The sequence below is a fragment of the Heteronotia binoei genome, chromosome 21 (assembly GCF_032191835.1).
Source record: "Heteronotia binoei isolate CCM8104 ecotype False Entrance Well chromosome 21, APGP_CSIRO_Hbin_v1, whole genome shotgun sequence".
Lineage (NCBI taxonomy): Eukaryota > Metazoa > Chordata > Lepidosauria > Squamata > Gekkonidae > Heteronotia > Heteronotia binoei.
In genome coordinates, this window is record NC_083243.1 from 27,696,815 (window position 1) to 27,710,277 (window position 13,463).

A 13,463-nucleotide genomic window follows, 5' to 3' on the forward strand; every position below is an offset into this window, starting at 1 on the left:
CAAAATACAAACACATCCCAAACAAACAGGTCTCCAAGTCAGACATGTCTTAAGATTCAGTTTCCTTGCTACATGAATAACTTAGTATCTTCCTGACAGGGCAAACCCTCAGTGTCTGTACATTGTGGTATGTGTAGATCCTCTTCTTTAACATATATCTTGAAGAAAAGCTCTCCAGAGCTAAGCCATTTTTATGAGGCCTGGAAACAACTCCCAGATCATCTATTAAAAACAACAGAAAATGTTCTTCTGCTATCTGTCAAGTTACTGCATGTATAATAAAAACACACTGCAGTATGGGTAGTACAAATTTATTTGTAGCACCTAGCCGCTCTTCAGACCGGGTCTTTTTCAAAGCTGCCATCCATTTTTCTTAGAATTTTTTATGAGAAGATGCATCTCTGAAGTGTCTTTTAAATGTAAAATGGAGTACAAACAAGAACACCAGTCATCTGTGATTTAAAATTCTAGACAAGACTACAAACGTAAATAAGAGGGGCCACCTGAGTTGTTGCTAGTGCAAATGATGCCAATGCACTTAACTCCATGCATGCAACAAAGCTAGCTGAATCCAAAATGCTTGAAAAGGTAGTGTAATACTGTGGACTAGAGCAGAGGTTCCCAAACTTTATGAGCCTGTGGACACCTTTGGAATTCTGACATCAGGTGGCGCAGGCCCATCTATAAAATGGCTGCCGCAGGAAGCCGTCAACCAAAAACTGAGGAGACTGAGCCAAAACACAGAAAAAACCTTAATGTAGAAGATAACAGGAGTATTTTTTTAAAAAAATGCACTGGGAAAGAAAGAGAGAAAATAAAACTGGGTTGATAGCTACAGCAAAAACAATGGTTTAATCTACCCCACCTATCACTCCTCTGGTGGTGACTGAGGCCCAGCTGGGCAACAGACCCACAAGGCCCACCTGCTTTCTAAAAACATTTGGTGAGTACCAGGAAAGGTGCTGACAAGTGCCATGGTTTCAGTAGGCATTATGTTGGGGACCCTGGACTAGAGTGTTGAGAATGTGATACCCAGTTTGAATCCCCACTCAGTAAGCTCTCTAGGGATGTTAGCACATTATGTCATATAGTAAGAATTTAATTTCTGCTCAGTGTTGCTTGGATAGAAATGTTTGTTTTTTTTTAACTCAAAAAATGTTGTCTGGAGCATCTTCCACAAGACAAGTAGAACACCAGATGTCCCAAACCGGTGTCCTATTAGCCCATATTTAAATGCACACAATTTTAATGTTGGCTTCCTAGGCAGTTGACATTGCCAAAGAATACTATGGAATGGGTTCTGAAGCAGTGAGCACACCTGAGCAAATCTTGATAATTAACATTGAAGGGGCTGCCACTCCAGATAGGTCAAGTATTTGGAAGACCACTTAACTTGTCCTAGAAGTCAGTACAAGTCCTATGATGTAAGGCCAAAGGAGTTGAGGCTTAAGAACATAAGAGAAGCCATGTTGGATCAGGCCAATGGCCCATCCAGTCCAACACTCTGTGTCACATAAAAACATAAGATAACCCATGTTGGATCAGGCCAATGGCCCATCCAGTCCAACACTCTGTGTCACACATAAGAACATAAGAGAAGCCATGTTGGATCAGGCCAATGGCCCATCCAGTCCAACACTCTGTGTCACACAGTGGCCAATATGTGTGTGTGTATGTATGTATATATGTGTGTGTGTGTGTGTGTGTGTGTGTATACACACACACACACACATATATATATATATATATACACATACTGTGGCTAATAGCCACTGATGGATCTCTGCTCCATATTTTTATCCAATCCCCTCTTGAAGCTGGCTATGCTTGTAGCCACCGCCACCTCCTGTGGCAGTGAATTCCACATGTTAATCACCCTTTCGATGAAGAAGCTTAGACAGGAGATGACTGAGGGGTGATATGATCACCATCTTCTAGTGCCTGAAGGGCTGTCATACAAAGGATGGTGCAGAGTTATTTTCTATGGCCCAGAAGGCTGGGCAAAAACCAATGGGTTGAAATTAAATCAGAAGTTTTCAAATAAACATCAGGAAGAATTTCTTGACAAAGCAGTTCCTCAGCAGAACATGCTTCCTCAGGAGTAAGGTAGACTCTCCTCCTTCAGAGGTTTTTAAACATAGACTAGATGGCCATCCGACAGCAATGCTTATTCTGTAAATGTAGGCAGATCATGAGAAGGACGGCAGGAAGGGTTGCATCACTGCTTAGTTTTCATAGCCCTTTTTTACATATCCAGGGAATGCTGTTCACCACTTCAGGGTCAGGCAGCAATATTTCTCCAGGCCAGCTTGTCCAGCGATCCTGGAGGGTTTTTTTTTTTTGGGGGGGGGGGGGTTGGCCATCTTCTGGGTGTGAAGCAAGTGCCACTGGGGTGTAGGGGGAAGTATTTGTGAATTTCCTGCATTGTGAGGAGGTTAGACTAGATGACCCTGGAGGTCCAACTCTATGATTCTGTGTTCTCAGTAAAAGCCTGCAGTGTGGTGAGGTGATGGACATCACACAGAACCGTTTCTGAAAAAAGAACTGAGCCTTCCCACCACCTCAATCTTAAGTTCAAGAAAGAACACTGGATGAGATCATGCTAAGATCTGAAGGGAGGAGCCACTGGGATACTGACAGCACTTTGCTCCCTCCTCTACATTTCACAATGGCCTAGACAGGGATGACCCATTCAAAAACCAAACCTGAACTACCCCTGCAAAATGACCAATTGTCCTCATGACAACAGAGCAAGGAGAGAAATGTGGACACTCATCAATTATGGGGCACTTCTGTCTCTTGAGGTGTTCTTGGACCCACATTACCTCTTTAACTGAGGCTTTCTAAAATCATTCAGCACCTTATCAATCAAGAAAGTGACAGCACTTTTCTCCAGAAGGCGGCCTACTTATGCTAGTCAGATCTTCATAATGTTGCCTCAGGTTACAGCAACAGTCTCACAATGGATCCGCTCATTTCTTCTGAGACATTACTAGAGCACTAACCTTTACCTACTGTATATCAATCCACAACTAATTGCAATCTGACCCAAAGACAATAGCCATTTCTCCAGAAAAAAGTCATGAGGTAAACATTAATGAGTAAAGATGGTGAAGGATCACCTATGAACAAATATATTTAAAAGATCTAAAAAACAGTATGATCAAAAATAAAATGGATGTGTTCTGTAGACTGGAATTAATGGTGAATATTTATACTATATTCAAAATGAAAAAAGTAGGCAAAGGGATGTTTTGCAATGGCAATACTGAGGGAAATTCTTCCTTAGCAGACTCAAAAACGTGAACTTGAAGAAGAAGGTATTTGATTTGGGCTCAGTTGGGTGGCTATAATTGGTGATCAAAAAGAGAACTAGCCTCTATATCTATCTTCCCATCCATCCTTTTCCTTGGCATAAACTTAATACATAATTCCACATCATCATTTAAAGATGTAGTTCTGAACCATCAAGTGAGTTCCCGTTTATATGTGGAATGCAATTCAGGCCTTTTCCACTGGATTTTATGTCTGTAGGCCCTGTAAAAACAATATGTTCATGTCTCAACATCTGGTGGGACAGATGTGCCCAGATGGTTCCCCACTGTGTGCTGCTTCCTATTCTTTGGGATAAGACAGGTTAAAGTTAAAATGAATGACACGATTCATGTATGCAGTTTTATCACCCTTGAAAAGCTGAAAATAATCTAAAACATCTTTGTTAATCATTAATAAGAACATTTTCTGCATTTTAGAATGAAAAAAAAAAGTATTACTGGAGAATCCATCAAAAGCTCCAATGTGATTAGTATCTTTCTGAGAAGGTGGGGGGACAAAAGTGCTCGTCAACAATAAGGTGGTATTTTCATATGTCAACAACCCTCCAGTGCTTTACATTCAAATACATTTGAGATTAACAGGATGCTCCTATGGCAGGGGTGGCCAACGGTAGCTCTCCAGATGTTTTTTGCCTAAAACTCCCATCAGCCCCAGCCAGCATGGCCAATAGCTGGGGCTGATGGGAGTTGTAGGCAAAAAACATCTGGAGAGCTACCGTTGGCCGCCCCTGTCCTATGGTAGTTCTGAGCATCCTCAGGGGACCAGTGTGGAAAGACAATCCCAGAATTACCAGCAACTATTTCCGTCTTCCCACACAATAAATTGTTCACTGGAGCCACATCACCAAATGCAGCATCCACCATTATTACCTCGTTCACGTTAAAGAGACATCCCATTAGTAACAGGAAGATAGTTATGTTCATATTTATCTAAAATATTTATAGTATGCCTTATCTCTAGTATAAACTGCAACACAGGCACAATACATAACAAATGTTTTTTAAAAAAATCTATACAACTGCCACAGAATTTTCTGTGGAAACAGAATCAAGAGTAACACAAGGATAGTCTGGATATGGTTACGATTTTCCTCCTGTACAGTGTTCCTGTGAGGAAATCCTGAAACATTCTACATTCCTAAGAAGATATCAAAGTCCTTTGGATGCAGAAGAAAGTCATGCAATAGGTTGATCTTAGAAAACTACAATTCCCATCAGCCATTGCTGTACTATGGGGCAGTCAAAATGAACATCTTAGAAAAAGGTGGGGAAGCAAGATGACACCTTCTGAGAACCTCTGTCCCACCAGATGTCCACTTACGGACAGCATTTTCAAAGGGTCTGCAGTCAAAATCCAATGGAATAGGCCTGGATAGTCTATTCAGCATTCCATGTACAAGTTGGAAACAGAAGTGCATGGTGCAGAACTACACGCATTAACATTTTATGAGCTCAGACTCAATACAAATAATAAGCCATTGCAGGGATGTAGCACGAACATGAAGATGGGATGACACATCCATTGAATAGGCTGGAAATGCAGTTTTACTTCCCCTGCCATTGAAGCTGCTTCTTCTCACAGAGTTCCTAGGAACTAACTCAATGGCTGCAGCCAAGGAAAATCAGAAAAAAACCTTACTTTCCAGTAGATAGTGAGTTAACCAAAGAGACCATACTGGGGGAGAGGGTGGGAAACAATGCCCCATCCTATTTAAGCCAGCGGAGTATTTTGGGAAGAAAGGGTATGCTAATATTTAAGGAAGAAAGCTGGTGGTGGCGAGTCTGGCTACTAAAATCATATGTACTTTGCTTAAATAGACAAATTCCAGATATATTTGGAATAGCTGGAATCTAAATCAAAAACAAAACTCAAGAACTTTGCTCCGGCGGCACGATATACACACTTTCGCTGTTCAACCCCATGCGTGTCTTCCCCCCTCCCATGCCACAAGTGTACGTACTGCAATAGAGAAGTCATTCGAGGACATTTACGCACGTACACAGCAAGTTCGCACGCATCCAGATACTCTACATTTCCATTCATACAGCAGCCTCGTTCTGTGACTATTTCGTGAAATTCCAGAATTTCATGGGTGCCATTCTTCAACAATGACAAAGGAAACAATCACATGACAGAAAAATTACCTCAAGAAGTTAATCTAGCCCAAGGTAGTTTCATATCTTCTGAAGACACAGCAACAACTTGTACATTAAACTGATTTCAACGCCTTGTTTAGAGCATCCAGAATTATCTACCTAGTTCCAATTCCACAACAAATTGGCATGGGTACCCAATGTCGTTCCTGATGTATTTCAGAAAGTGATAGCCACAATACCCTTCGACAACTGCTTTCGACTGGGATTAAGTCCTTTGCTACTTCACATAAAATGGGGTTATACGTATTAGCCCTCATACCAACTGAAATTTGCAACAAGGTACATTTAAGAAATGCACCTTTTTTTTTTGTACAGGTGCCAACATAGCTCTTTTCAGCACTGCTTATATTTCAAAGCATGTGCACAAACCCCACATAGCATGCATACTTCTGCTGCCCAAGCCGAAGAAAGATCACTGTTTCCATTCTTAACCAGTACACTCAGGGGCTTCCCAACATAACCATGAAACCACGCATGCAAAGCACAAGAGTCATTTTGTCTCCTAGGCAGAACACGTCTGCTGTAAGTGTTTTAAAACTCCGGCGCACACATATTTTTAAGCCCAAATACAACTTTGCAGAACTATCTGCTATTATTTTTCTGAGCATAAACCGTGGTCATTTCTAATGCCTCCTGCGAAAAACAACACCAAAGAGGGCTACAGACCCAGACATAGTTGTTTGTCAGGATTCGGCTACCCTAACCATGACTTCAAACATCTATTTTACTCAGTAGCCAGTGTCAGAATCCATATTGTAAGCCATTCACCACACTGCATTCAATGACATGGATGCTGAAAAGGGGGGGGGGACCCTAACTCCTCTTTCCTTTATTAGACACCCAGCATACAATACAACTGGTGCAATTCTAAGAAGTCACAAGAAATTCAGGCTCGGAGGTCAATACCAGGCAAAACTGAGCCAAGCTTAGCTACATACATCCCACCAAAGCCATAGCAACATACCCGTTTTCCTGTAAACTCACTGATCACAACGTACAAGATTCATTCCCAACTATATAACAGCAACTGTTCCCTCCTCGGCGGCCACACAAGATTAGCCTCAACGCCCTTAAAATGTGCTTCCCACATTCTCTTCCATTTTGCGACCACCAGATGACAATTGAAAGGAACACGCTTAAATAAAATTTAGATGGGTGAAGCACAGAATTGCATGCAGTTAGTAACCTTACAAAGAGTACATCAGCGATACGTTGGTACCACACTACGGAGGCATGGCTAGAATGAAAAGTTAATCATGATTCTCCAGGTTTTTTATACCTTCTCGTCTATGTGCATCTCTGTTAGATCTGTTACTCACTGAGCTTCCGAGCTTCCTTCTTCTGTCTTCTATGCACATATACATGTATGTATCTGCTTATGGTTTTAACAATTAATAGATTCACCTGCAAAGAAATGACTCAGTATAAACTTTTTCACAAATTATTTTTCTTCAGGGCACTACAACAATGACGTAATGATACACAAACAAGTATTCCCTGCATGTTAACATCATGAGCATCGAAAGCAAGGAGAGAAATGGAAAAAATTATAATATAATGTTATAATACCTTCTTGCTGTCTCCTTTTACAGTAGCAAGCTGTTCCTTCCGTACTGGCTTACAAAGCTATTCCCTATGAAAGAACAGAAAAAATGTCCCCAATCAGAAAGGATGGACCCCTTATTATACCGAATTTTTTATCTCAGGTTAATGCCTTCCTCTGTTTTTTCAACCTGCATCAGAGACCAGCGAATCCTTGCCTGAAACCGAAAATACAACCTGCCAGAGCATCCGTGCAGTCCACGCCACAGCCAGCCTTCGAAGATGCAAAGTTGGTACAAGGAGGAGTTTGCCACAAGTGAATTAAAGCATCCCACCCCACCACCCCTCGCCCCCCCCAAAAAAAAACCTTCTGGAAAAGACAGACGCTGCCCCTTTAAAGGCTCCGGCCCGCCCACACTGACTGCATATGGAGGGAGCCAGAAATTAGGGAGAGCGTTCTGGATTCAAACACCTCCCATGCATGCAAGGCACCCTCTGGGCGCAGAGCAAGCATGCTCCCCCCCTCCCCACACGATTCTGCATTCACAGACTTAATGATCAGAGCTACTGTCCAGCGAAGATGGGGGGGGGGGGGGGGTGGCTTGCAGTTTTGCTTGTCTCCCCCGTCCGCCCCCCGAAAAAAACAACAATCGCAGCTTCTCCCCCCGGAGACACATACACAAGGTGGAGGAAAACAAAAAAAAAGAAGCAACAGCTTGGAGCATGACTGCGCGCATGAGGATCCGTGTGCATCTAAGCAAACCGGAGTCACGAGCCGAGAGGGGAATCTCTCGCAGGGGCAGCAGGCAGGAGACCGAATTCGCCTCGCTTCAGCATACCGAGCAGCCCTGCATAAATGTTGGGGCTTATGGGGAAAGGGGAGGGGGGGAGTGGAGAAGCAGCAACAGCCCTGGATTTTGGAGGGGGGGGAGTGTCCCACAAACTGCTGCAGCGCGGGCTCCCCCCCCCCCTTCGCTTTCTGTCTGTCGGTAAAGCCTGCAAGGCGCCGAATTACACGGGGGATCTCGCCACACCGGCTGCATGCATTCGTCTCGGCTCCAGCAGCCAAGATCGCACAGACAACGGCGCAGCCACAACAGCCTCCCCCGCTCCAGCGGCATACATACATACACACACAACACACCCCTCGGGTAACAGCCTCTCTCTCCCCTCGCTGGAAGCTCCTGCATTCCTGCCGTCGCCTCCCCGCCCCTCCAGACACAACCATCTTCGCTCTCCCCCCCCCCCCCACCAAATCCCTGGCAATGCAGCAAAGGAAGCCGCCGTCGCAGCAGGCAAAGCAAGCAAGCAGCAGCCGTCGCCCAGCCCAGCCCGCCATCCCTACCTGCTGCTCTCTTGCCTGCGTTGCGAGGAGGGGGAGAGACCCGCCGCCGCTCACTGGTGCCGTCGGCGCTGCTGCAGCAAAGCCAGCCCCAAGCGCAGCCGCCCGGCCCCGGCTGGAAAGTCCCTGGTGCGCTGCCCCGGCTCTCTCCCCCACCCCGCCCCGCACTTCCTCTCCCGCCCTCCAAGCCCAGGCTTGGAAATCCCCGGCGTGCCGCGTTCCCTGCCTCGCGCCCTGCCTGCCCGGCTCTTTCTTCGCACAGCAGGAGGCGCGGCGGCGGCGCGAGGAAACCGGCTCTCGGGCGCAGGCGGGGCGGGGCAGGGGGGCGGGGAAGGGGACGAGCCTCGGCCGCGCTGTCCCGCCCCTCGGCCGCCGGCGGAATGGACGCCTCCTCTGCCAGGCAGCGGAGGGGAGGAAGGGCGGCCGGGGAGGAGGAAGCAGAGGGCCCCATCTCACCCCGGGGGACAGGGGGGTTTCATTTGAGCCGAGGCTGGCTTGCTCCTCGCCAACACCGGGGAGGAAACAATCACTTACAGCCCTGCAAAGCAGGCTCTTCTTTCTTGGGGACGGGGGGGAGCAAAACCTGGGTTTTGCCTTTTCTCTGAGTCGTGGGAAGCCGTGACCGAGAAGGAAAGGCCTCTCTGAGCAGTGCCGGATTAAACCCTGTGGAGGCAGCACCCGATCTACATGTTTTTGAGGGGGGGGGGGCAAAATTAAGAAATGATGTCCCCTTATGGGCTATTCTATCTTATGGGCCCATAGAATACAATGGACTCCATACCCAATTTGGCCCACACCCCCTCCATCAGCACCTGAGGCAAGCACTCTCATCTGCTCCCCTCCCCCCCCCCCAGATCCGGCCCTGTGTGGAGGCCCCTAGGCAGTCAAAACCTTGGGGGCCCCCTTGCAAATTACCTCAGCGTCTGAGCCCCCACCCCGCTGCCCATGGCCCCTGCTGCAGCCTGCAGGCACCTTAAAACCCCCTTTGACAGAGCTGCAGGGGAGAGGCAGAGAGAGGCAAACTTGGCGACCCGCCGCCAGCAGTAGCTGCACCAGGCAAGTTGGGCAAAGAGTGGCTCAATTGCTGGCTGCATGTGCAGGCTGGGAAGGCTGCAAGCAGGGAGGAAAGCTGGCCCGGGGCCCCTAAAAGCGTGGGGGCCCATAGGCCAGTGCCTACTTGGCCTAATTGTTAATCCAGCTCTGTCTCTGACCATGTGCAGAATGCTGCTGCTGCTCTGAGTGGCTCAAAGCAACCTCTGCCATGTCTTTTGGGAGAGGAATGTTTGAGCCCCAATTCTTTTTACTTTTTTTTTGCATTATTGTTTTTTATTCATCCTTTGTATGCTCCCATTTTTACCTCCTGAAGCACTGTTTTCATACGGTGCCATTGGTGTGTGAAACATGTAAGAGCATCGGTGCGAAGTGACCTTTACCATGAGTGTAGGACTCTTGTGTATTTTTATTTTTTTTTAATTTACTTTATTATTATCCTTTGCATTGGTTTTGCTTCGAAACCACATCTCTAGCCCCCAGCACACTAATTCCAGATGTTGGCATTATTCAGTAGTGCATAAGATGCAGAGTTTGGCTAGATTGGAGGGCCCGTAGGTAAGGATGCCAACCTCCAGGTTGGGTCTGAAGGTCTCCCAGAATCACAATTGATTGCCAGAGAACAATTTAGGGGGGGAAGTGTAGATGACTGGGGAAGGCAATGGCAAACCACCCTGTAAAAAGTCTGCTGTGAAAACGTTGTGAAAGTAACGTCAACCCAGACCTTTACCTTTATTTGTGAGTTTCCTGCATTGTACAGGGGGTTGGACTAGATGACCCTGGAGGTCCCTTCCAATTCTATGATTCTATTAGTCTATGAATTCCCTTGGCAGCTTCTAAGGGCAGCGTCCATGACATTACACTCTTCCTGAGCCCCCCCAAGCCCCCTGTCCTCCCCATGCTCCACTCCCCCCATAAGTCTCCAGGAATTTCCCAACCCAGAGTTGGCAACGTTAGCCCTAGGTGAGCTTCAATCCTGGTTTATGCGCACAAGGAGAAGGAGGTGATTCCTGAGGCCGCATTTTCTTTTGTTAGAAAATGGACTCAGCAGAGAGAGTTCACTCCCCCCCTCTTTGCTTCCTTTTTTGGCTTTATAGCAACAGGGAGATTTTAACAAGAGGGAGCATTCCAAGATGTGGCCTTCAATCCGAAGTCCATCCAAGCACCTGATTCTCTTGCCCAGATGGGCCAGGCCTAAACCTGGTCCTGGATTTTGTGGGCAGTGGCTGTTGCCTAAGTGTACCCTGCTGCAATGACTACAGGAAACTTTGCAAGAGGTTTTCCTAACTACAAGTAACATTTGCAAGAAGCAAATGGGGTTGGAAGGGGACACACATCAATTACATTTTATCCCAGGGGTGTCAAACGTGTCCCAGGGGGCTGAATCAGAGGGCTCCTATCAGACCTCTGAGCAACTGGCTGTTGTCTGCTTCATAGAATCATACACATGAATGCATGAAGTTGCCTTATACTGAATCATACCCTGGGTCCATCAAAGTCAGTATTGTCTACTCAGACTGGCAGTGGCTCTCCAGGGTCTCATAGAATCGTGGAGTTGGAAGGGACCTCCAGGGACTAGCAGTGTTTCCCATTTGCAGGGTCGTGACCCGGTACCGAGCCACGGAAGCCTCACTACTGGGTCACAAGAAAAGCCAAAGCTAGCCCCGCCCCATCTCTGTGTTGTGCAGAGAGGAGCTGGGCTGCCTCTCCTTCCTTCTTTCCCGCTCCCAGTGTTTGAGAGAAAAGCTGGCATCCATTGGCACTTTAAACCCATGAAGTGTTCTTCAAAGTATGAGCTTTTATGTGCCTTGCAGTATGTTCTTTTGGGGAGATTTCCCCGGGAGGCCTGGGCGGCAAAGAAGGGTGTGGGAGGGGTGCATTCCAGTAGCTGTTGTTTTTTTTTACCAAATGACCCCTGGGCAGAATTTTTGCTGGCTGGGGTCATCTGATGGTGAGGAAGGCTTTTTTTTTCTTTGGCCACCCCCTTCTTTCTTTCCCTGTAAATGATGCTCTGTCTGTATTCCTGGTGTTGGGGGGGGGGGAGCAACAATGGGAGGGCTTCTAGTGCCCTGGCCCCACTGGTGGACATTCTGGTGCTTTTGGGGCATTGTATGAGGGAATTTTGGACTGGATAGTCCACTGGCCTAATCCAACATGGCTCCTCTTATGCTTATGTTCTTCCTTTCCTTTCCTTTCCTTTCCTTTCCTTTCCTTTCCTTTCCTTTCCTTTCCTTTCCTTTCCTTTCCTTTCCTTTCCTTTCCTTTCCTTTCCTTTCCTTTCCTTTCCTTTCCTTCCCTTCCCTTCCCTTCCCTTCCCCTTCCCTTTCCTTTCCTTCCATTTCATTCTTTCTCTTTCATTTTCTTTCTTTCCTTCCATTTTTGCTGGATGAAACTTTTCTGTTCATCATACTGTTGTTACAGACATAGGAGCTCTGCCAATGAAAAGCTGGCACCCCCAGTTGTAGTCAGGTGGCCTTCTATGAGATATCTGTGTGAGTGAGTGAGAGTAAGAGGTGTGGGGCAGAAAGAGATTATTGGAGATCACTGCGGTATAGCTCAACAGCACTGGAAGAGATGGTACTATGAACTTGGCATCATTTTACTGGTCCTGCTTTTAACAGCTGTCTGACACCAAAATTAAACTCCTCCTGTAGATATTAAAAAGGATGAAAGAAGTTCACTGGCTAAGTATCTGCACAACAGGTTGCTTTTAAAGGTATGGGTAACACAGCCACTAAAAATCTGCAAGCCCCTCATAAATATCCATTTTGGGATAACTGCAGAAAAGCTTGTATGAACTTCATATAACTTGAAATTAACTCATTAATTGCAGTACAATTCTCTGCTACCTTTCACAGCAATTTCCCAGTGTTTCAACCAAAGAAAAGTATGAAAAATAGCTGTCGAAAGATTTTCTTGAAACCAAGCCAGCTTGGTTGTAGCTTGAGACGTGGTTCCAGTAGTAGCAGCTGAAGGAAAGGCCTACTAAATGTGTCAGCATATTCTGAGGTAGAGCAGCTGCCAGGGCCCAGTGTGGGTAATACACAGTGCTGGCATTCCTGATGGCAATGGCAACAGCACTCCCAACTGCGTACGCTGGCCAGTGCTGTTGAGAAAGGGATGTGTAGGTGGTGCAGGCAATTGAACATGGGCATTAGGAGTGCTTGCAAGCTGGAGAAGAATTCACAAACAGTTAGGTGCATGCAGGTGTGGGGGTGAAAAGAGAGGACCACCTACTTTCTACCCCCATTTTGGCTCAACATGAGTTTCAGAGATTTTGCTGAAAACGAATTTACTTCCGAAGAAGAGGCAGGTTTGAGGGAATGCCCTGAAATTGACACCACAGGAAAAGATGGCGTTTTGGTTCACTGTGCCCCGGAAGTGACATCACTTGGTCCTTGACACCACAGGAAATGACATAATTCCTGTCTTCCGGCTCCACCCCCAAATTTTAGTGGGCCATGAAGGAGAAGTGTAAAAATAACCAGGCCACGGGAAAGAAAAGTTTGGGAAACCTTGATCTAGTCCAACCCCCAGCACAATGCTTCCTTCTCTCTCTCTTGCTTCCTTCTGCATCACAGCTGGCTTTGCAAGGCTTGCTCAATTGCACAAGAGCTACAAAGCAAAACCTCTGTTTTCTCCATAGGCTGAGACTCCTCCCTTGGGGAGGAAGAGGCAGGGCCAGATCTGGGGGGGGGGGCGGAGGGGGGTGCTTGCCCCGGGCGCCGACAGAGGGGGGGGTGCCAAAATAAAATTTTCAAAAAAATACATAAGTGGGAAAAAGGTACAATGAAAACTTTTGTGAAACATATATATATATATATATATTTGGTAATTACAGTGCACATATATTGTACATTTTACTGGCAGTATGCAGTAACTATTAAATGTAAATACAGATTGCATTTTCTCCAGGGGAGCTGATCTCTGCCAGCTGGAGATCAGTTGTAAAAGCGGGAGAGCCCCAGGCCCCACCTGGAGGCTGGCAACCCTAAATACAATGTAAATTTTAGTTGCATCACTGCAATAATATTAGA

The 13,463-nt window shown here is 46.3% G+C and overlaps 1 protein-coding gene across 1 annotated transcript in view; it reads right to left on the reverse strand.

The window, feature by feature from the left end:
• TRAF3 (TNF receptor associated factor 3) overlaps positions 1–8,620 on the reverse strand; it is a 138,955-nt gene extending 130,335 nt beyond the window's left edge. Inside the window, exons 1-2 of the mRNA XM_060262026.1 lie at positions 8,380–8,620; positions 7,062–7,125 (exon numbers count right to left, since the gene is read on the reverse strand). The gene's annotated coding sequence lies outside the window, so the exon portion shown is untranslated. The remainder of the gene's footprint in view (positions 1–7,061; positions 7,126–8,379) is intronic.
• Positions 8,621–13,463: the final 4,843 nt, after the last annotated feature.